Source organism: Chlamydotis macqueenii, chromosome W (genome assembly GCF_036417535.1).
Source record: "Chlamydotis macqueenii isolate bChlMac1 chromosome W, bChlMac1.mat, whole genome shotgun sequence".
NCBI classification, from domain to species: Eukaryota; Metazoa; Chordata; class Aves; order Otidiformes; family Otididae; genus Chlamydotis; species Chlamydotis macqueenii.
The window spans coordinates 36,671,441-36,696,090 of NC_141592.1; positions in this window are offsets into that span (position 1 = coordinate 36,671,441).

The window sequence follows — 24,650 nt, forward strand, 5'->3', positions numbered from 1 at the left end:
TACACTGTGCACCAGTGTCCACTAGAGTTTTATACTCTTGCAGGCCATCGGATCCACACAGTCCAGTAAACTCTGTTGTCCCTCTCCTCCACCTGGCTGGAGACAGGGCCTCTCTAATCCTGGCCACAGTATTCATTGTTCATTTATTTTAAATATGCATCAGAGGTCCCTTCAAGAGGGTCAGAAGTAAGGCCATTCCTTCTACTCTGCCTATTGGAGGCCAGTGCAGCAATTTTCCAGGGAGAACATTCATTTGCAATTGTTTTTCCCCCTGCAACTCATGTACCTGTGTCTCTAGGGCCGAGGTAGGCTTCCCATCCCACTCCCTCATGTCCTCTCCTTGGTCACGCAAGGTAAACCACAGGGTACCCCGCCAGGTGTACCATCTCTCTTGAGCAGGGGAACATTTACTTCTGATAGCTGAAATACTGGCCCCTACCGGTGGAGAATGGGACATATCCTCTTTGAATTGCTGGAACTCCCAAAACAGTTTCTCCACAGCGGAGACGCAGGCCCATAAGGAGGAAGACAGATTTTCTTCATACTGCCAGAGTTGGCCAGCCAGTTCATCCACTGTTTGTTCCTCTCCATCTTTCCAGGTCATAACTGCCAATGAGTTGGTATATGATGATGGTGCATATGATGATGGTGCACTTCAAACAAACCTCCGCCACATTTGTCATGTGCACTTGACCTCATCTGGATCCTTAGATAACTGCTCATTGTCCAGGTCATCATAAATGACCTCCAGCACAGCTAATTCCCTCAGGTACTGGATGCCCCTCTCCATGGGGGCCCACTTGCCTGGGTGACACATTACATCCTCCTGGAAAGGATACCTCTCCTCCACACCTGACAGGAGTCCCCTCCAGAGGCTGAGGGCTGGTGTCCCTGTTCCCATTGCTTTGTCAATGCCCCCTTCTCTGGAAATGGATCCCAGCTGCCTAGCTTCTCTGCCCTCTAATTCCAGGCTACTGGCCCCATTATCCCAGCACCAGAGCAGCCAGCTGACAATGTGCTCACCTGGACAATGGCTGAAATCTTTTTGCATAACTCTCAGCTCACTCAGGAACAGAGATCAGGTGCTTACTGTCTCATTTAGGAGTTCCTCCTCAGAGGAAGAGGAGTAGCCCTCCTGCTGAGCTCTTCCTTGGGGCAAAGCAGGTAATTCTTCCTCCTTCTGTCTTCATGATGGCCCTGCTTCAGGGTAGTCTGCCTCCTCACTGACAGGCCAGTATGCTGCTTCCTCCTGCTCCCTCTTAGGAGAAGCTTCTTCATCCCTTAGTAAACAAGCTGACTTCCACTTCCAAGTGTTCTTCTTGTGTACAGGGGCAACTGATACCAGCACAGGTTCATTCTCTGATTCAGCTGCAGTGCCTGTTGCTGAGGTTTCAGTAGCCACAGTGCCAGTCAGTGTGTTTTCCCTCTCTTCCCCTTGAGGGGGCTGCATAACATTGAGCAGTGCTTGGTAGATACTGGCTAGGGCCCAGCACAGTGCAGTAAGTGGTGCCTCTTCAGAGTAGCCCCAACATTTTTTCCTTCAAATACTCTGTCACTTCATCAGGGTACTTTAGTTGTTCAGGACTAAAATTCAAAACCACGGGAGGTGAAAAGTCCTCCAGACACCTGCCCATGTTCTCCCACATGCCATACCACATATGACTATCCCACCTCAGGGCAGATCTCTGGGGGAGATTCCCAAAAAGTGTTTTCGTAACCCTAAACGAAACTTGGCACACATTCAAGAGACACAGCAATAACATCATGCTGGCCTGACTATCCCCAGGGTATTCAAAGGTCTCAAAAAGTGTTGTAACTGCCCTGGAGGTGAAAGAGCAGGGATATCATCCACATACAGATACCAACTTATCTCTAAGGCCACTGATGTTACCATATCATAAATTGATATTGCATAGTACAACAAAATGATAATTCTCATCATTTTCCCCGATGTGATAAACAGCACCACTGGGAACACATAGTACATGTAAGAGCATAGACAATACAACAACATGACCAGCAACTAATAGCCAATACAATGAGTGAGTATAAGAAGTCTTGTTTCAAGCCACTCAAGTCAGATCTATGGTTATCTCAACCCTTCGTGTCCCACATTGGGCATCAAAATAACTGTTGTAGTTTAGCCCTGCTCAGGACCAAGCTACACAGTCTGCCTGTCTCTCTCTCTGTCTCTTTCTCTCAAAACTCATGGGTTGAGATGAAAAACGTTTAAGAGAACAACAGAAAAAAAAAGAAAACAGAAATGGAAAACAAACAAAACCCAATAAGAGAAAACATTTAAGCACGTAATTCACAACACAAGAGCTCACGGGGATCACAATGCCCCACTTCCTCCCAAGTAGCAGAAGACTTCCCTCAGCATCCCTCCTCGCTTACATACCGAGCATAACATCACATGGGATGGAATAGCCTTTACCTTACTGTGTTGGTTTTGTTTAATGAGGGGAGGCTACGGTGGCAGCTCCTGCAAGAAGCTGCTAAAAGTTTCCCCTTTAGTCCAGCAGACTCGGCCGGGTCTAGAGTGAACCCACCACTGGCCAGGGCCGAGTCAATTGGTAGCAGAACATTCCCTGATAATGCCTCTGCGATAACATATTTAAGGGGAAAAAGAGGGGGGGGGGGGGGGGGAAGGAAGAAGAGGTGAAGAAGCTGAGCAGGAGCAGAGAGGGGGAGGTACTAGCCTTGTAGCCCTCACCCTCTGGCCTCCTGCCAGCCAGTCGTCTGGGCCTGATTCAGCCCAGCCCAGCCGCAAGAGAAGTGGAATGGAGATGTGAAGAGAACCTGAGAGGCATCTGCCTGAGCCGATTTTGTGAGAGGAACGGCTGCAGACGCCAAGGTCAGTGAAGAAGGAGGGGAAGGAATAATGCTGCTCCTGGCCAAGATTCCCCTGCAGCCTGTGGTGAAGACCATGGTGAAGCAGGCTGTCCTCCTGCAGCCCATAGAGGAGCAGAAATCCACCTGCAGCCCATGGAGGACCCCACGGCAGGGCAGGTGGATGCCTCAAGGAGGCTGTGGCCCATGGAGGGCCCGCTGGTGCAGCCGTTCTGGAGGGACTGCACCCCGTGGAAACAATGACCTGTGTCGGAGCAGTTTCACAAAGGACTATAGCCCGTGGGAGGGACCCCATGCTGGAGCAGGGGAGGAATGTGAGGAGTTCTTCCCCTGAGGAGGAAGGAGCAGCGTAAAGCGACAAGTGATGGACTGACCATAACCCCCATTCCCTATCCCCCCCCCTGCAGCTCGGGATGGGGGGAAGGAGATAGAGATAACTTCCCCCCACCCCTCCTTTGTCCTGGGCTTAAGGTTATCTTGTTCTCTGTCTCATTATCCTGCTTTGGTTTTAGTAATAAAGGAATAGTTTTCCCCAAGACGAGTCTGTTTTGCCCATAACAGTAACTTTAACAATCTCTCCCTGTTCTTATCTCAAACCTCAAGACTTCTTTCTTATATTATTTCTCCCTATTCCTTCAGAGGGTGAGGGGAGTGAGAGAGAGACCACATAGCTTGGTCCCCAGCCAGCCTAAACTACCCAATAGCTCATTTACCCTTACCTAATTTGGGTAAACTATCTCAGCTGTGTACCTCAGACACAGAGGCCACTAGCTCCAGTTCCTCTCCCAGCTCAGGTGAAAATTAACTCTATCCTAGCCAGAACCAGGACAGTTATTCAGGCAAGTATATCTGCATTGTAGTTTCTTACTCAAGCTAATAGAGGAAACTGAATCTGAGAGCACAATGTAAATATTCACAAACAATTAAATTTATGCCCTTATGTGGTGGGTTGAACTTGGCTGTCTGCAAGGTGCCCACCGAGATGCTCTCTCACTCCCCTTCCTCAGCAGGGCAGGGGAGTGAAAATGCAACAAAAGGCTCATGGGTAGAGATAAGGACAGGGAGAACTCCCACCAATTACCATCATGGACAAAACAGACTCAACTTGGGGAAGATTAAATTATTGCCAATTAATTGCAAGAGAGTAGGATAGTGAGAACTAAAACTAAAGAATACCTTCCTTCCACCCTTCCCTTCTTCACTCCCAACTCTTCTACCTCCTCCCCTCCCCGAGCAGCACAAGGGGAAATGGGGGTTGCAGTCAGTTCATAACACTTTGTCTCTGATGCTCCTTCCTCCTCACCCTCTTCCCCTGCTCCAGCGTGAGGTCCCTCCCATGGGATACAGTCCTTCAAACTTCTCTAATATGGGTCCTTCCAACAGACTGCAGTTCTTCACAAACTGCTCCAGCATAGGTCCTTTCCACAGGGTGCAGTCCTTCAGGAACAGACTGCTCTAGCCTGAGTTCCCCCATGGGGTCACAGATCCTGCCAGGAGCCTGCTCCAGTGTGGGCTCTCCATGAGCTGCAGCTTCCTTCAGGGCACATCCAACTGCTCTGGCCTGGGGTCCTCCACAGGCTGCAGGAAGACAGCCTGCATCACCATGGTCTTCTCTACAGGCTATAAGACAATCTCTGCTCTGGCGTACCTCTTTGCCCTTCACCTTAACATCTGCAGGGCTGTTTCTCTCACTCCTCTCCCCCACAGCTGCTGTGCAGCTCTTTTTACCCTTTCTTAAATATGTTATCACAGAAGCACTATGCAAGTTGCTGAATGGGTCAGCTTTGGTCAGTGGTGGGTCCGTTTTGGAGCCAGCTTAAACTGTCTCTGTCTGATATGGGGGCAGCTCCTGATATCTTCTCACAAAAGCCACCCCTGCAGCCTTGCCTGCACTGCCACTGCCCCTGCCCCTCCCCCAAAACTTTACCATGTAAACCAAACATACTAGAACTTATACACATTAAAGGACCTCATTGCTTATTTGAATTGCTACTTAATTCATTAATAGTCATAAGTATTTGCAAGATCACTTTCTGCAATTTCATCTTCAGTATTCCCTTTCTCCCCCCAAAAAACACAGCAATCATTACAACAGAAATTCACTTATTTTATTATCTGTTTTGACAGTGAAAAATGCAGCTTTCAGAAACAGATCCACACCTCCACTGAACTAATATTAATCAGATCACCTAAGTAAATGTCAGTAACTAAACGTGCCTTGAGCGCAAAAACACATTCTAACCCCAATTACTTCTTTCAACTGTAACACTAATGTTACCTTATATTTACAAGAGTTCCTTATACACTGATTCAAGTTTAAAAAACAACCAAACAACTTAGTCCTTGAGCATTAGATAAGATCCTTCATACACACAAAAAAGAAATAGAACTAAAGCAGTCCTCCCCAACTTCACAAACATTTACTTTTAGAAATTTTTTTAAGCAGTTAGTACAGGAAGGATATTTGGAATGGGTGTGAGAAAAGTCTGTTTAGGGTTTTGTTAAAATTGCTCCTAAAAAGATTCTCATTTAAAAAAAAAAAAAGTAAAAACATACTCCATTCATCCAAGTTCAAAAACAAGATCAGAAGATTTATGATTTCACATCTAACTTCAGAGTTAGAAGTCCCTGAAATTGATGGGCCTATCAAAGATTTATAGTTTTGATAAAAGGATGAAGTTACATATACTACATAACAGATTAGAAATTAAATGCTTAATCCAAAAAACAAGCCCCACATTTCAAACCACCATGTTAAAATAAGAGTTTAGCTCTTTGTATACAGAATTAGTTTATCACTGTTATATTCCCAATAGCCTTTAGACACTTGATTTTAACGGGTAGCTTCAAGGAATTTTTCTTCAGAGTGACATTCTGCATATCACACTGTTGTACAATAAACTATACCATTGTTTTAAAATGGGGGGGTGGTCGCGGTAATAGACACTCGTCGTGCCTCTTGCTTGGGAGGGAGGCACCGCAGCATCCTCAGCAGTCAGTCCACTACGCCATGTTCAGCACAAACCGAACCTCAGAGCCCCCGCACAGCCTTGACTTGACTTCCCCCCGCAGGTCTGCCACCGAGCAACCGGTTTAAAGCACCACTTGCCCTCCCTCAACACAGTCTGTTCTCACATGTACCTCCTCCCAGAAAAAACACCACCAAAACACCAACCCACCCATTAACACCCTATTTTTTATAATCTACCAGAAACGCTGTTTCTTGCCTCTCTCTTTTTGTTCGTGGTTTTTTTATTTGTTTGAGCGTCAGGAGAAAATGGTTTATAAAACGCCTCGAGAGCATCGCTCACCACGCTGTTAGCAAAGAGCCTACCTGTTCGGGGGGGGCTGTTCTCCTTACAACGCCTCACCTGGGCCACGACGGCCCCGCCGCCACTCGCGGAGAGCTCGCCCAGTCCAGCCGCAGGGTTGAGGGCTTGTAATACCGGTGGGCCCCTCGGTAAGGAGCTGCCGCTGCCAGGCTGGGAACTCCACGGGGAGAGGTTGCCAGGGCTGCCCCCTCGCTCCGCTCCGGTCCGCGAGCGGGGAGCTGGCAGAAATTCGAGCCCTCCACCCGGGGGAAGGGAGCGACCGGTTCTGGTGCCCGAGGCGCAGCCCGACTCGCCGTCGGCCGCAGGTACCTGCTCTACGGTCCCCTACCCGATCCAGCCCCAGCGGCACCCCTGATGGCAAGCAGGCCGGCGATGCCGCTCCGGCTCACGGGGGAAGGAAGGGATGGTAAAACCACCGACTGGGCTGACGGGGAAACCCAAACCCCTGTCCCCGTCACTCACCGCTGTCCACAGTGGCAGTCTCTCCTTGTCCACCTCTCCTCGGCACCTTCTTCCCCTCCTTTCGGGAGTCTCGTGCCCCCTCCCCACGGCGCTGGGGAGGGGTGGAGGAGGATGGTGATGGCCGGACGGTCACACGCAACGGGCAGGAGTGGCACTAGCCTCTCTTCGCCCTCCCAGCCGACTCCCCTGCCCGCAGCTGAGCGCCGAACGCTGCCTGCTGCCGCCGGCGAAGCGCCTTCCCTCCACGGCGCAGTGAACCTGGCCAGGAGGGTCTGAGGTGGGAAGGTGAAAATGGCGACCTCAGTGGCGCTAGCGCTGCGATAGTCGGATCCACCAGGCCAGCTCGCTCCACGCTACCAGCGGGGCTCAGCACGACAAGGAAGACAGGGAACAAAGGAGACCAAACAGTAACTAGAGTAGCTACTCTATCCTGTCAGCCCTTACATACAACCCGCGCCTCCGCCGCCGCACTTTCAAACTGCCGCAGGACATGGCCGCAGCGCTAGGGCCTGGTGAGGCAGCCGGCGCCGCAGCGTCCCCTGGCACCGCGCGCGGCACTGCCGGGGCGCTGCAGGAGTCCTGGTGGGGGTGGCCGGATGGGGCGGCCACAGGGTCTGTGGGCCTCACGACCCAGCATGGCCTGGCACAGCCTGGGGTAAGACAAAACCAGTACCCTTTAAAATTAGAAGCTAGAAGAGGCCTTGAGAAAATAATTGAAAGTTAAAAAAAAAAAAATCGACTATTAGTCAAATGTGAATCAGAATTCAATGCTCCCATTTTACCTGTGAAAAAAAGCCAGAAGGTGAGGAATATAGGTTAGTACAAGATTTAATAGCAATAAATTTAATAGTTCAGGATATTCACCCTGTAGTGGTAAACCCGTACACCTTGTTGACAGCTTTAAAAGAAATCACAAGTGGTTCACTGTATTAGATTTGAAGGATGCCTTTTTCTGTATTCTTCTTGACAAAAATAGTCAGGCATATTTTGCCTTTGAGCGAGAAAATCCCAGAACTGGGCGGAAGACTCAGCTCACCTGGGCAGTGCCGAATGCTGGATGCACGAGGGATCCTTCCACCTAGTGTGCATGCCGGTCTGGAAATCCGGACAGAATATATTTAGTGATTTCATGCATGTAATAAACTGTGAACTGTTTGTTCATCAAACCTTGTCAGAACAAGAAAGTTACATGAAATACGCAAGGTCGGCCACAGGCACCCGGCTATGTAAACATGGCATGCAGGACTGCGAAAGGAGGGGGGGGCTCATGAAGACGAAGGGTATAAAACCAGTAACTTTCTAACCATATAGTTTGAAGAAGCAATTAGTGGGAGGGGGAAGTCTGTTTTCATGAGGAGTGAGAAACAGTCTCACATTATCTCGAGGGAGTGCTTAATCCTTGAGCAAGGATTCGAAAATAGGATGGCATCCATCCCATAAATCTCCTTGCTCAAGGAAAACGGGTGGTTAACAAGGACATGAATCGGCCCAGACTGATAAGGACACTGCCAACTTGTAGGATCAGCACATTCCAGGCAAAGGTGAAAAGTACACCGTGAAGAAGACCTACGGCCTTCCTCCCAAAAGACCCCCGAAGACCCTCGCCCACAATTCCTGGGAGAATTTGCGCAAGCGCGAAGGACTGATAAGCTAATTAACATATGAAGGGAGAGTAGGCGGGTTTAGGTAATGAATATGTATAAGCGTCAATGAAATATTTATTGTTTTTACTGTATAAGAATAGGACGGTTTGCTATCTCGGTGCGCGCCGTTGGCGGAGCAGGAGACTCCCCGGCCGCCCAGCGCTGTTTTGCTTACTGGTCGCTTGCTTTAATAAACCAAGTTTTTAATTGGCCAATCTCTGTCATTTAATTGGACAAAGAGGACAGATAAACTATAGCAATGCATAATCATTAATAATTCTTGGAACACTAATACATAATCATCAGTTTTCCTAGAAATCATTATAATATTCCCCACCCACTTGTACATGCTCAGTCTTTTGAGGCGAGGGTCTTCTGGTGGTCTTGGGGGTTGTCAGAGCCCCCTCCTCGAATTCCCTGGTTGAACCCCTCTTTAAAATCTCCATGTATGGTCTTGAGAACAGGTCGCATTGCTCCTTGATTTTCTGGCTCCAAAGTGATGGCTCAGGGCCTATCTTCACAGCTGGTGTTTGAGGCCTACCTTTGTTCTACCACTTTTCTTAATTACCCCAGACATGCTAGGCTGACTTCTAACAAACGAGATGTTGTATTTTCTTAACAGTTCTAAGATTCCCCGTTCGTTCTAAGGACAAATAGATTTCATATAAAATTTAACCTATTTGACTACAGTTCTATAGCTAGCAAGAATCACCTCATATTAATATTTAATTTTCAAAAAACATATTATTCTAAAATTATATTGATTAAGCATTTTATGTCATAACATTTCCCCCCTTTGAGACTTATTTATTTTTTTTCAATAAGTCTCTTTTACTTATAATTAATCTCCATAATGAGTAAAACAAAAAGTATTATTAACATTATTACAAAAATTCCTTTGATAGATTCCATATTTTTATATGATTTTGTATAATTCATTAAAAATGAGAGACTGTTAACTTTAAATGACATGTTTCTTTAGAAATCCATTGTTTCTGTTTTGGAGACGGTGCTTCCTTGATTCTCTTATAATGAATCCAAGAATCAATATCTTCAAATTTAAGGGCTGTATATGTAGTTAGAAGCACCTGTTATGGTTCTTTCCATTTTTGTTGAAGAGATTCCGATTCCCAAATCTTCAGGTACAAATAATCTCCTGGTTGAAAATGGTGAACTGGGGAATTTAAAGAAAAAGGCTCTGTGACAGTTACATATCCTTTTAAAGCATTCAGAGTTCTTCCGAGGGATATCAAATAAAATTTCATGTCATTATCCCCAGGAACAGTCAAATTTTGAACAAGGGTTGGAGTCTGATAAGGTTTTCCATACATTAACTCATGGACTAATTTTAGTCTTAGATCTGGGTTGAATCTTGGTTCTCAAAATTGCATAAGGAAGAGCATGAGGCCATTTTAAAGATGTTTCCTGACAAATTTTATTTGTCTAATAGATTGCGGCCTTCAAGGAGTGTGTAAATTCAATTGAATTCCCAGAATTTTGCTCAACATTTGAATAATTTCAGCTACAAAATGAGGACCTCTATTTGCTGACATTCTTTTGGGGATTCCAAACCGTGGTATTATTTCTTTCAGCAGATTTTTAGCCACCTCTCTTGCCTATTGGTGCAACAGGGAAAAACTTTTGGCCATATCTACTAATACCAATAGATATCGATATCCATTTTGTTGTGGCAATTCTGGGGGGGGGGGGGGGGGGGGAATAAAATAAATCAATCTGCCAATAATTTCCAGGCGAGTTTCCTTTATGTGTGGTTCCTGGGGGTGGTTGTTTAATATTTCTAGGGTTATTCTTTAAACAAAATTTCACACCTTTTTATTACTGATTTCACTAATTTTGTCATCCTAACACTAATCACCTGTCTCCTTAAATCACTGATCATTGCCTCTATTTCCCAATGAATTTCTCTATGTTTTCAGCATTGATTGCTGTGAGTCCACAACTTGATTTTTAGGAGTAATCATCCATCATTTTTCATTTTTATTTGAATTAGGTGATTTAGCTAATTCCAAATCAGCCTTTCTGTAATTTGGGGTTTGTTGTTCAAATTTCATTTCTTTAACTGCTGTTATTGCTGTGATGCCTTTTTCTGCTACCTCCTTTGCCGTTTGATCGGCTAATCTATTTCCAATATTCACTGGGGAATTCCCAAATTGGTGGGCTTTGCAATGCATAATTGCAACTTCTTTGGGTTTCTGCACCACTGGAGGTGATTGCAGATTTTTTTTCTCAGTGTTTGATGGATGTTCCTTGTGCTGTCAGCATTCCTCTTTCTTTCCATGTGGCTCCATGGGCATGTACTACTCCAAAAGCATACTTTAAATCAGTCTATGTATTCACTTTTTATCTTCTGTCCATTTTAGGGCTTTTATGAGGGCTATCAATTCAGCCTTTTGTGCTGAGGTATTCACTGGGAGTGGCTTTGCATCAATAACTGAGTTTGTTGTTGTTATTGCACATCCAGCCAATCTTCTGTTTCTCACGAAGCTGCTTCCAAGTCAGTAAATATCTCGAATTCTGGGTCAGGTATAGGTTCACTCTTAAGGTCACTTCTACTGGAGTAAACTTGTTTGATGGTCTGTAGACAGTCATGACTTAGGACTTCTTCTACTACTGAATTTAAAAAGGTGGCAGGATTTATTGTTGTAGTTGTTTTCAATTCGACATAATCTTGTTCCAACAGGACAAATTGATATTTGAGCATCCTGCTGGGGATAACCAGCGTCCTCCTTTCTGTTCCAGAACAGAAAGTACCATATGCGGTACATAAACTGTTCTTGGCTGTCCCGTTGTCAGCTTACGAGCTTCTTGAATCAGGAGAACAGTTGCTGCTACAGCTCGTAGACAACCTGGTCATCCTTGGCTAACATTGTCCAATTGTTTGGAGAAATAACCAACCGGTCTTCTTCATTCTCCATTTTTATGAGAAAGGACTCCAAGAGCTAAATGTTGTCTTTCATGCACAAACAGTTCAAAGGGCTTAGTTAAATCGGACAACCCTAGAGCAGGAGCAGACATTAGAGCTACTTTTACATTCTGGAATGCCTTTTGAGCTTCAGGTCCCCACACGAGGTGTCCCTCCTTAGATTTCTTTAGAATCTCATATAAAGGTTTTACCAGCAGTCCATAATCAGGAATCCACAGGTGACACCATCCAGCTATTCTCAGAAATGTTCGCAGCTCCTTTTGGCTCCAGCATTTGACAAATCACCTCCTTTCTCTCATTTCCAAGTCATCTTTGTCCTTATGTAATTTCAAATCTCAAATACATGACTCTTTTCCAATCTGTGCTTTCTCCTTGGAAACTCTGTAATCACTTTGGCCCAAGAAATTTAACAGGTTAGTAGTCAAGTTGAAACATTCTTCTCTGGTTTCTGTGGCTATTAAAATGTCATCTACATATTGCAACACCAGTCCTTCAGGATAAATTATTTTGCATGTTTCTAATTCCTTAGCCAATTGATTTCCAAAGATTGTTGGGCTGTTTTTAAATCCTTGAGGTAACACTGCCCAGGTGATGTCCTGGTTCTGGCTAAGATAGAGTTAATATTCACCTGAGCTGGGAGGAGAACTGGAGCTGGTGGCCCCTATGGCTGGGGCACCCAGCTGGGATAGTTAACTAATTAGCTAACAGCTGGGGTAAGTTTACCCAAATTGGCCAAAGGGGCATTCCATCCCATCTGACATCATGCTCAGTATATCAGTGAGGAGGGTGCTAAGGGGAGCTTCCTGCTCTGTGGGAAGAGAGTGGGTGTGGAGATTTATTATAAGTTATTGTACTGTATTTGTTTTCTATCATTGTTTTGTTTTCTTGTTATTGCTCCTGAATCTATTTTTTGTTCTATCTCAACCCAGGTGTTTTTTGCTGCCTTTTGTTTACCAATTCTCCCTTTTGTCCCCCTGGAGGATGGGAGAAGTGAGAGAGAGACTGTGTAGTCTGGCCCTGACCAGGGCTGAACTGCAACAGTTATTTTGGTGCCCAATGTGGGGCTCGAAGGGTTGAGATAACAACAGATCTGACTTCTTATGCTTGGAACAGATTTGTTTATACATGCTTATTGTATTGGTTGTTAGTTATTGGTTATGTTGCTACAGTGGTTAATTATGTTGTTGTGTTGTCTGCGCTCTTATGTGTACTCTGTGTTCCTGGTGGTGGTGTTTATCACCTCAGGGAAAATGATGAGAATTATCCTTCTGTTATACTACGCCATATCAATCTATGACATGGTGATATCAATGGCCTTAGAGATAAATTGGTATTCCTATGCGGATGACTTTCTGAATTCTTTTACTTCCAGGGTAATTAAATCACTTTTTGAGAACTCTGAAGATCTGGGGGATATTCAAGCCACTGTGATGTTGTTGTTATGTGTCTTGAATGTGTGCCAAGTCTTGTCTAGGGCTGCAAAACCACTTTTTGGGAATCTCCTCCTGAGATTTACCCTAAGGCAAGATACTAATACGTGGCATGGTATGAGGGAGAACAAACTGACCTGCAATGTAGGTACTCAAACTCTAGCAACAGGCATTGCAGCTGAATCAGAGGGTGAACCCGTGCTGGTATCAGTTGCCCCTGTGTGCAAGAAGACTTGGAAGCGGATGTCAGCTTGTTCAGTGAGGGATGAAGAAGCCCATTCTAGGAGGGAGCAGGAGGAAGAAGAAGAAGGTTTATTTGTCTCATGCTGAGGAAGAATTTGGCAGGCAGGCTCTTCCTCAAAGGAAGAACTCATAAATGAGACAGTAAGCACCCAATCTCTCTCCCTGAGCGAGTTGCGAGACATGCAAAAAGATTTTAGCCGTCATCCTGGGGAGCATGTTGTCAGGTGGCTGCTCTGGTGCTGGGATAATGGGGCCAGTAGCTTGGAATTAGAGGGCAGAGAAGCTAGGCAGCTGGGATCCATTTCTAGAGAAGGGGGCATTGACAAAGCAATGGGAACAGGGACACCAGCCCTCAGCCTCTGGAGGGGACTCCTGTCAGGTGTGGAGGAGAGGTATCCTGTCAAGGAGGATGTAATATGTCACCCAGGCAAGTGGGCCCCCATGGAGGAGCATCCGGTACCTGAGGGAATTGGTTGTGCTGGAGGTCGTTTATGATGATCTGGACAATGAGCAGCAGTTATTTGAGCATCCAGGTGAAGTTAAGTGCACATGACAAATGTGGCAGAAGTTTGTTTGAAGTGCACCACTGTTGTATGCCAACTCAATGGGAGTTATGACCTGGAAAGACAGAGAGGAACAAACAGTGGATGAACTGGCTGGTCAGCTCCAGCAGTACAAAGGAAGTCTGTTACCCTCCCTATGGGCCTGCGTCTCGGCTGTGGAGAAACTGTCCCAGGAGTTCCAGTAATTCAAAGCAGATATGTCCCATTCCCCACTGGTATGGGCCAGTATTTCAGCTAATAGGAGTAAACGTTTCCCTGCCCAAGAGAGATGGTATACGCGGCGGGGTACCCTGTGGTTTACCTTGTGTGACCAAGGGGAGGACATGAGGGAGTGGGATGGGAAGCCTACCTTGGCCCTAGAGATATGGGTACGTGAGTTGTGGGGGAAAAACAATTGCAAATGGAGGTTCTCCCTGGAAAATTGCTGTGCCAGCCTCCAAGAGGCAGAGTAGAAGGAATAGCCTTAGTTCTGACCCTCTCAAAGGGACCTCTCATACATATTTAAAAGAAATGAACAATGAATACTGTGGCCAGGATTAGAGAGGCCCTGTCTCCAGCCAGGTCGAGGAGAGGGACAACAGAGTTTACTGGACTGTGTGGATCTGACGGCCTGGCACATCAGACCCACAAGAGTATAAGGCTCTAGTGGATACTGGTGCACGGTGTACCTTGATGCCATAAAGCTATAAAGGGGCAGGACCTATATTTGTATTTCTGGAGTGACAGGAGGATCCCAACAGCTGTCTGTACTGGAGGCTGAAGTGAGCCTGACAGGGAATGAGTGGCAAAAGCCGCCCCATAGTGACTGGCCCAGATGTTCCATGCGTTCTTGGTATAGGTTACCTCAGGAGTGGGTATTTAAAGGACCCAGAAGGGTACCGGTGGGATTTTGGTGTAGGTGCTTTGGAGATGGAGGAAATTATACAGTTGTCCACCTTGCCTGGTCTCTTGGAGGATCCTTCTGTTGTGGGGCTGCTGAAGGTTGAAGAACAACAGGTGCCAATTGCTACCACAACTGTGCACTGGTGGCAATATCTTATCAACCGAGACTCCCTGATCCCCATCCATAAGCTGATTCATCAGCTGGAGAGCCAGGGAGTGATCAGCAAGTCCCACTCACCTTTTAACAGTCCTACATGGCCAGTGCAAAAATTGAGTGGAGACTAACAGTGGACTATTGTGGCCTAAATAAGGTAACACCACCACTGAGTGCTGCCATGCCAGGTATGTTAGAACTTCAATGTGAACTGGAGTCCAAGGCACCCAAGTGGTATGCTACCATTGATATTGCCAATGTGTTTTTCTCCATCCCTTTGTTAGCAGAATGCAGGCCGCAGTTTGCTTTCACTTGGAGGGGTGTCCAGTACACCTGGAATCAACTGCCCCAGGGGTGGAAACACAGCCCCACCATTTGCCATGGGCTGATCCAGACTGCACTGGAAAAGGGTGGAGCTCCAGAACACCTGCAGTACATTGATGATATAATTGTGTTGGGCAATACAGCTTCAGAAGCTTTTGAAAAAGGTGAGAAAATAATTAAAATCCTCCTGACAGCTGGGCTTGCCATAAAACGATGTAAGGTGAAAGGACCTGCAAGAGAGAGAGTTTTGGGGGATAAAATGGCCAGATGGGCGTGGTCAGATTCCAATAGATATAGTCAACAAAATAACAGCTATGGCTGTGCCAACTGACAAAAAGGAAACGCAAGCTTTCCTGGGCGTTGTGGGTTTCTGGAGGATGCATATTCCAAATTATAGTATGATTGTAAGCCCTCTGTATAAAGTCACCCAAAAGAAGAATGATTTTAAATGGGGCCCTGAACAACAGCAGGCTTTTGAACAAATTAAACAAGAAACTGTTCATGCGGTGGCTCTTGGGCCGGTCTGGACAGGGCAAGAGGTAAGAAATATGTTCTACACCGCAGCTGGGGAGAATGGCCCTACCTGGAGTCTTTGGCAGAGAACATCAGGGGAAACCGAGGTCGACCCCTTGGGTTTTGGAGCCAGGGATATAAAGGATCTGAGGCCTGCTGTACTCCAACTGAAAAAGAAATACCGGCAGCATATGAAGGAGTTTGTGCTGCTTCAGAAGTGATTGGTGCTGAAGCACAGCTCTTCCTGGCACCCCGACTGCCAGTGCTGGGTTGGATGTTCAAAGGAAGGGTCCCCTCTGCGCATCATGCAACGGATGCTACATGGAGCAAGTGGGTTGCACTGCTCATACAGCTGGCTCGAGTAGGAAACCCCTGTAGGCTTCTCTTGCCAGCTAACCTACCCTGCACGCACCGGAGCCCCGTTCCGGGGAAAGCAGGGCATCACACGGATACCGTCAAGCCAAGCCTTCAATTTAATGCTGTGCAACACAGGGTTAAACAGCTGTACACCCGCTATGCACGTGAATGCACCTGCCCCCTGCGCCCATGAATCTATCTGTGCCTGCCACGCATCTGCCCCTGCGTGCATGGACTTATCTGTGCCCACCACGTATGTGGACGCACCTGACCCCTGCACTGATGGATTCATCCACGTCCAGTGCGTGAGTCGCCACGGACTGCCCCTCCAGTGTACGTGCATCCCTTCTAACGTTACCCCACGATTCCCCCCCTCTATGCTAAATCATTCTAGTCTAATGGCTGGTACCCTGAGGTGCATGCCACTATAACATAGTTGATCACGAATAGTCACCTAGTGACCCCTTAATCATAGCATGCAAGAAAGGTAACAAAAACAGAAACAAACAAAGCATTATCAAAGCAACTACTAGGATCGTCAGACCTATAGACACAATATTTCTTAGCCATCTAGGTAAACCGAACAGGTCTGGAAACTACCCCCAGTCCTTTAGGGCTTTGACGTTGAATACTGACTGGGCAGCATGCGCACGCGTCTCCTCCAAGGCCGAGGAAGTGTTCTTGCTGAAGTCCAAACAGCAGTAGCTTAGGAGACCTAGGACTCCCTCCAAGTCGCTGCAACTAATGCCAGGCCTCGCAAGGGCATAACGTAATGCCAACTTCATTTGTGTCAGTCCTTCGTCGCGTGCTGAGTAAAGTTGATGTAGTTCGTGAACCGCTCCCAGAAATTAGTCATTATCACTGGCACTGGAAGACTCACAATCAGGATCAATCCCACTAGGGTGAGCTGGAGAGTGCCACACTGCTCGGTTACCCTGCTGATCCTCCAGCCACAGCTGTACCAACCAGGCTGGGATCCATCGGGTCCCCACACGTGTGGAGATACAAGCATACCCTCGTCCCCATGTTAGCAGATCAGCAGGACCTTCCCAACGTGGGTCTTCTGGCAGGCGGTACTGTATCCCCGGGAGTGCCTTGCCCCCAAACAGCAGCTGACATGAGGAAAAATGATTTTGGATAGGGGAAACGGGTTAAGGGTCAGCAAAGGACATATGATTCAGTACCACAAGTACTTCACTGACCAAGACTCCTGGCGAACCCCTCTTTTCCCCCTCTCTTAAGCAGATTAGCTGTGCTTTCAGGGTTTTGTGTGCGCGTTCTACAATCACTTGCTTGGTGCTGTTCAGAGGAATGCCAAACGTATGGCGGACTCCCCACGTCTGCAGGAAGTGGTGAGATACCCGTGACAGCCCATGGTCAGTCTTTATTTTCCGAGGTACCCTAGGTGAATAAAAGCCCAGCTCTGGTGCAGGATGGATTTTGTGTTATGGACGTCGTGAATGGACACACAAAGAGAGCTCAGGAGCAAGTGTCAATCGCAACATGAATGTATTTGAAACAGCCAAATAGCGCATAGTCTGTGATATCTAGTTGTCGTACCTGGTTCGGAGCATACCTCCGGGGTTAATGCCCGGGTAGTATAAGGCCTGGTTCGGGTTAGGTGCTTGACATGCTGGACAGGCTGGCACTACAGCCCAACCGTGTGAGATGGGCAGTTGGAACTGACGTCGTATGGCGTGTGCGTTCTGATGTATTATTCTCTGTATCACTTTTATAGACAGGTGACCAAGCACGCAATGTTAATGATTATACCTAGTATGATGCCTAGTATCACAATTTTTTAGCTAAGGATGGCAACCACCTAGCTATGCCCTACACAAGCTAATAAGATTACTAATGACACCTTATATATATATATAAAAAAAAAAACCTAAATTTCACTATTTTCTACTAATTTTCTATTATGATATTCTCTATTACTACAAACATGATAACTTCAGTAACTTTCTTATCTACAAAGCCAGTGACTAATTTTTGCAGGCCTCTGTTGAAACAGGCCATAAATTCCATTAACAATGTCTTGTATCTTAAAGCTTCCCTTCTCATTCCATGGCTTTCTTCCAGCGAGCATGATTGTATCCCTCTCCCAAGGTCAGTTTGCTTTCACTGACACCGTACTGGCTCGAGAAATACCCACATCTCTCTCTTCTTTGTTTATGAAAAGAGGCTTGTTTCAACGCTTTATCTATTGAAGTCTGCACATATTTCAACACACACGGAATACAGATCAAAATACATATATAAAAAGAATGAATAAGCATCCTGCAGCTATTTGTAATAAGCTTATATCAATCCACCAAAAAGATTTCTGAATATATCAAAATCATCACTTTGTTGCAGTTTCTGTACTCCTTTTTGCAAGTTTTGAATACTTTTATGAATAGATTCCAAATAATCAGACAGATTCATGCAGCAAAGCCCATCAAAATCCTGACAACCATGATTTTGTGCTAATAATAAAAAATCTACTACTGATCTATTCTGTTACCAACCCGACTACTCCAAAGACACCGCCGAGCAAGAGGATGTTTATCAGCAGGGTCAGAGCAGAGAAAGGAGGCAGGCGCAGCACCTTCAGGGCGTCCCCTGTTGTTAATAGAGTGTGCTCCGGATCCTCTCCCCCTCCCCGCCCTGAGTCACCCCCGTTTTATCCTCAGCAGATTCAGTGAAAGAGTAGCCACTAGACGTTGCTGCACGCGTGGCCAACACATACAACAAGGCCTGACCAGACGTTGCTGCATGTGTGGCCAGCACATGCAACAAGGTCTGTCAAATATGTGCTCTGCAGGCTAACAGCGGTTCTGTTTTGTAAAGTAGTATAGCGTATAGAACCTATATCAATTAACAGTGTTAATAGTACTGATATAATTGCATGTGTTTGCTTAGCAAGCCAAAAGCCCAATTTATTTAGCGTAGCTAGCGCCTAGGCACTTGCCGCATCAAGTGCAACGATTGAAGCAGCAATAATTTCACCTGGTTTCCAAAACTCTATATTATCTTGGCAATCAGATTCAAAGCTGTGTGTACTTCGTTTAGGTCTTTTATGCTGTCTGGATTTTGATATGTGCTCGCGTGATTACACCATGCTGTATCGTTGCAATGTATAGGTCTTAAAGCATTTACAATCATTACCCCTCTAGTAACATTAGCTCCTGAATAGTTAAAGAAAATAGGCAGAAGTCCATCTTTAGGGATCCCAAAATTTCCATCTTTTGTAATTTAGCACTCAGCACTCGCAGCTGCTGTTGTTTTACACAGAGTTGCCATCCTACCGCTATCTGATCTGGCAGATTGACCAAGCATGTTCTGAAAGGCTTATTTGAAGATGATACAGACAGACAAATGATGTCCTGTCCTGTGGCATTAACCATAATTACCCACACATTTGTTCTTTCCGTGACTGATGTCCATGGAGCTGCCACACAGCTTGTTAACAATCCGACGGACGCAAGGCAGCTTGGAGCACTGGTTGTAGCCATCGTGCAGGGATCCATTTGTTTACTGTCCCTGTGTTAGTGATTTGAAAAAGAAGCTTAACACATATTTAATAGGATATTATCACGTGGGGAAGATTCACTCAGGCATCAAAACATGCATCTGAACCCTTTACTGCTGGACGAATCCATTTAGCAGGCACCCATCGAGGACCACTCGCAGTTTGCACACATGCATAACCTCGGCCCACTTGCAGTAGTGGTACTGGCCCGTGCCATTCTAAAGTGACTGGGTCACGGAAGCACACTGGAGCTTCCGCTAAGCGGGAAGACAATGTAGTCGAAAAATGCTGGAAAATTGGGGATATCTCAGTTCCAGTCATTTGATTGATTACTACCAGAGCTCTTGTTAGGAACTCATAATGCCCCCCAGGGGACACTCTCTCCCCCCCTCTAACCCAATCAAGCTGACGCTTGATTGTTTGATGTGCCCGTTCCACTATAGCTTGGCCGCCACTATTGCCTGGGATGCCAGTACGGTGTTCCACTCCCCAGTTCTGTAAGAAATTGTTATACAAGCTGCTTTTATAGCAAGGCCCATTGTCTGTTTTTATCTGTTGAGGTACCCCCAATGTAGCAAATGCAGCACAACAATATCGGATAGCAGCACGTGCATTAGTTTTGATTTCTGCGGTAGCATGGATGCAACCGCTACAAGTATCCACACTTACATGGAGATATTTAAACCGTCCGAAGGGGGGATATTCTGTAATATCTTGCTGCCAGATCTGGTTTGCTTGAAGGCCCCGCGGATTAACACCTATTGCTATGGAAGAGGTAGATTTGCAGCTAGGGCAAGCAGCGATAATTGCTCGTGCGTCCGCTAAGGACACTTTGAAAGTTTTGGCCAGAGCTCGAGCCCCTTGATGAAAGAACTGATGAGATAACTGAGCTTGTTTTAGAGCAGGAACCCCCACCGCTGCTATCTGTAACAGAGTACTTGCGGCCTCGTCTGCCCGATGATTACCCTCTGTAATAGCCCCTGGTAACGTGGTATGACTATTAACATGCGCAAAATATAGGTGCACTACGTTGTTCTAGTGCATTTTGAAGCAGTCGTGCTGGGGCTGTAGTTCCGGGCAAACTAAGCGTACAGCGGAGAGCTAATCGGTAGCAATACTCACTGTCAGTCACAATATTTATCGGGATACTGATCCATCTGTGTATGGCATGCGTTATTGCTTGCAATTCCAAGCCCTGAATAGAGCCCTCTGCCTTCCAAACTTGTGTGTGCCAAGTTCCTTGGTCATACCAAGCAATAGCCGCTTGCTGAGTCCGTCCGGAGTCATCTGTGAATACAGTAAGTCCCTGCACTGGGGTCATTACAATTGGGCTAACTGGCAGTACTGTGACTGACTCCAATGCCTTTAGCGCCGTGCATGGCCGGGCTGGACGGATGTCACCAGAAAAGTGTGCTAGCGCCCCCTGAATGTTGGTATCCATCATCATTAAATTTTCTAATGTTGCCGCATTGTTGATTGTTGGAATCATCATGGCAAATCGCTTACTGTCATCAGGGTGCAATGGTATGGAGAAAAAGCAGTCTTTAATGTCTATGACCGCTACCGGCCAGCTGTCCGGTAACATGGACGGCCAAGGCATACCTGGCTGCAGTGGTCCCATGTCTTCCAGTACTGCATTCACTGCTCGCAAATCATGCAAAAATCGCCAAGTTCCAGACTTCTTTTTTATCAAAAACACTGGACAATTCCAGGGGCTTATTGAGTGTATCAAATATCCTGCTGCTATTTCCCTATCTACTAGCAAATTTAATTGATTCAATTTTTCTTCAGTTAGCGGCCACTGATCCACCCATACCGGGTTGTCGGTTAACCATGTCATTCTAATGTAGGGTTTTTCTGGATCAGTGGCCTCCACTAAAAAGGCTTTTCTATGCTGAGCTGAACTTTAAGAGATTGCAAAACATCCCGACCTAAAAGGGAAACAGATAGATTATTCAATACGTACGGTCGTATAGTTGTCTCACCTTTTTCTCCTCTTATTGAGAGATGTGCTGGGTATTGGCTCCGTAATGCTCTCTGACTGCTGCCAACGCCTTTCAATGGGGTGGCCACTGGGGCTAAAGGAAGCTCCTTTGGCCAATCTGTCAGAGAAATTACCGTAACGTCTGCTCCAGTGTCTAACATGGCTTCAAAGCAGTTTGGTGGCTGTTGGTCTGCTTCCGTGGAAGGGTACCTGTGTGGACGTAGCTCGCACACGACTATCGGGCGTGTTGAAAGATCAAGTAATAAACCGACAAAAGTTGACCCTTTGGGCAAATATACGGGCATCTCGGACACCGGAGTAACACACACTGTGTTTTCCCCGTTTTGTGTCTTCATTTCTGGCACCACCTCCACCCCCAACTGTTGTGCCCCTGCCCCTACTATTATTCCAGGTGGTATTTTTTCGTCAATGCGTACATAAGTAGGGGCTGTAATCCACAAACCTTCCGCACAAGTTAGTTGTACTCCTGAGTGGGACCCGACGACAGGGCCCGCCCCTCTCTGTTTAGGAAGGTTAGTGGGGGCGTGTCTTTGCCTGGCGTATCCCTCTGCCCCCCGTAAGAGACCGCGCCTCCCGTTTCCCTGGCCCCCTGCCAGGCGTGGCTGCAGACACTGTTTGGCAAGATGTCTGCCCCGCCCACCTCGAAAACATCTCCTTTTTTGGCCATTTGTGGGTTCTGTGTCCTGATTGGTCCCTGAGGGACACTGTCGCTTAAAGTGTCCTACACCCCCACAACCAAAACAGGTGGGGCCCACGGGCGGTGATCGCATAGCGGATACTGCTGCGATGAGCGGTTTTGCTTGCTGCAGCGCTTCTGCCTCCATGACTCGTTTAATCATCTGCGCCACACCTGCATTCCCGGGCAATTGAAGCAAAAGTTGTTGAGTTACCTCGTTTGCATTCTGTTTAGCTAGTTCTTTCGCCAGTATAGGTTTCACATCCTCTGGCAAATCAGAATTCTCAATCGCTTTTTGCAGCCTTTCCAAGAAAGAGGTATATGACTCTCCTACGCCCTGCTTCACCTGAGTGTACGACCACTTCTTGCCCTCATACTTACCCATTTTTGCAAACGCCACTCGTGCCGCCCGTACAGCGGCGTTGATGTCTCTGCCTCGCATGTTAGCCTGTGCAGCCGGATCAGTGAAGTTACCTGAACCCATAATCCTCTCCACAGTAATCCCATGTAAGGAGTGATTCGGATCTAAAGCTTCTAAAACCATCTTATCTGCTTCCTCCTTTAACGCAGCCTCCCACAGCACCATTTGGGGGGCTGTAAAAACCGCTCTAGCCAGCTGCCTGCAATCAAAGGGAAGCGGATTCGCTGCCCAGATGACATCTAAAATCGCTCGAGTCGCCACCCCATTAACACCTTCCTCCTTCACCGCCTTCTGCCACTCTCTAAGCAACTTGTAATCCAACGGGCTCCACTGCCGCCCGTCCTGCCCCTGTGTCACTGGGCACACCATTATACCCCCGTCTCCGTCTGGTGGCCCTAGAGAAACTCCTTCCAATACGCAATTTCTAGCAATCAGTGTCCAATCTGTAAACCCACGAGTCATCCCCTTTTCAGCTGCTGCCTCCGCCTTCCGCGCCGACCCCTCTACTTGATGTAATGTTTTTTCTACATCCGACGCCAACCGCGTGAACCTTCGGATTAAAGCGCGCACTACTCCCACTTCAGTGGCCCCCTCCCTTCCTTTTTCAGTCCATGAATCGTTAGGGAGAGATGGTAAATTGGTCTCATCCTTCTGCAAATTTTCTAACCGTGGAGCTGATGGGGCAGAAGTAGAGACGGACGGCATTTCTGTATCCTCGTATTTGGGGGGTTGTTTTTTCAATTCTGGCTCTTCCGGCAAGGAAGACATGATACACGGGGGAGTGCATCCAAATTCTACCATCCCTTTGCTATCCTTGAAGGCTGCCGGCCGAGCCGGGCAGACCACGGGAGCGCCACCCCCCTTCCCCTCCGCGCCGTCTCGAGCCCCTTCGTCCCCCTCCCCCTCTGCCTCCGGGGGCCGCTGTTCTCCCTTGATTGCAGCTAAAGTTGTAAGCCACAATTCACGCTCCTCACGAGCCTTAGTCAGCAATCTTTTTACTGAACCTAACGTCTGCAGCCGCGTCGCCACACCCCTCGCTCCGACCTCCCCTTCTTTCTGTAACTCTTTCCCCGCCGCCTGTAACCGCGCCACTTCCATCACCTCTCCCGGCTTGTTAATCAAGCCCCTTTTCTGCATCCATAGGATGAACTCCGTCAACGGTGCCCTGTGCACCGGACAATGTAAATCTTTACCCAACGCCTTTAATACCTTCACTGTATCAGAGATGGATGCCATCCTAACAGCAGGCAGGCACGACCGCCGCGCGGCCCCAGCTCAAAACCGTCCGGACCTGTCACACGTCGGGGTCACCACTTGCAGGCTTCTCTTGCCAGCTAACCTACCCCGCACGCACCGGAGCCCCGCTCCGGGGAAAGCAGGGCATCACATGGATACCGTCAAGCCAAGCCTTCAATTTAATGCTGCGCAACACAGGGTTAAATACCCGTACACCCGCTACGCACGCGAACGCACCCGCCCTCCTGCGCCCATGAATCTATCCGTGCCCGCCACGCACCTGCCCCTGCACCCATGGACTTATCCGTGCCCACTGTAATAAACTGTGAGCTGTTTGTTCATCAAACCTTGTCAGAACAATGGAGAGTTATATGAAATACACAAAGTCGGCCACAAGAAAGTTACATTAAATACACAAGGTCAGCCACAGGCACCTGGCTATGTAAAAACGGCATGCAGGACTGCGAAAGGAGGGAGCGGGGGGGGGGCTCATAAAGATGAAGGGTATAAAACCAGTAACTTTCTAACCATATAGTTTGAAGAAGCAATTAGTGGGAGGGGGAAGTCTGGTTTGGAGCAAGAAACAGTCTCACATTATCTCGAGGGAGTGAGGGAGTGATTAAAAGGAGCAAGGATTCGAAAACAGGATGGCACCCATCACATAAATCTCCTTGCTCAAGAAGGACACGAATCGGCTCAGACTGATAAGGACACTGCCAACTTGTGGGAACAGCACATTCCAGGCAAAGGTGAAAAGTACACCGTGAAGAAGACCTACGGCCTTCCTCCCAAAAGACCCCCGAAGACCCTTGCCCACAATTCCTGGGAGAATTTGCGCAAGCTCGAAGGACTGATAAGCTAATTAACATACGAAGGGAGAGTAGGTGGGTTTAGGTAATGAATATGTATAAGCATCAACGAAATATTTATTGTTTTTACTGTATAAGAATGGGGCGGTTTGCTATCTCGGTGCGCGCTGTTGGCGGAGCAGGAGACTCCCCGGCCGCCCAGCGCTGTTTTGCTTACTGGTCGCTTGCTTTAATAAACCAAATTTTTAATTGGCCAATCTCTGTCATTTAATTGGACAAAGAGGAC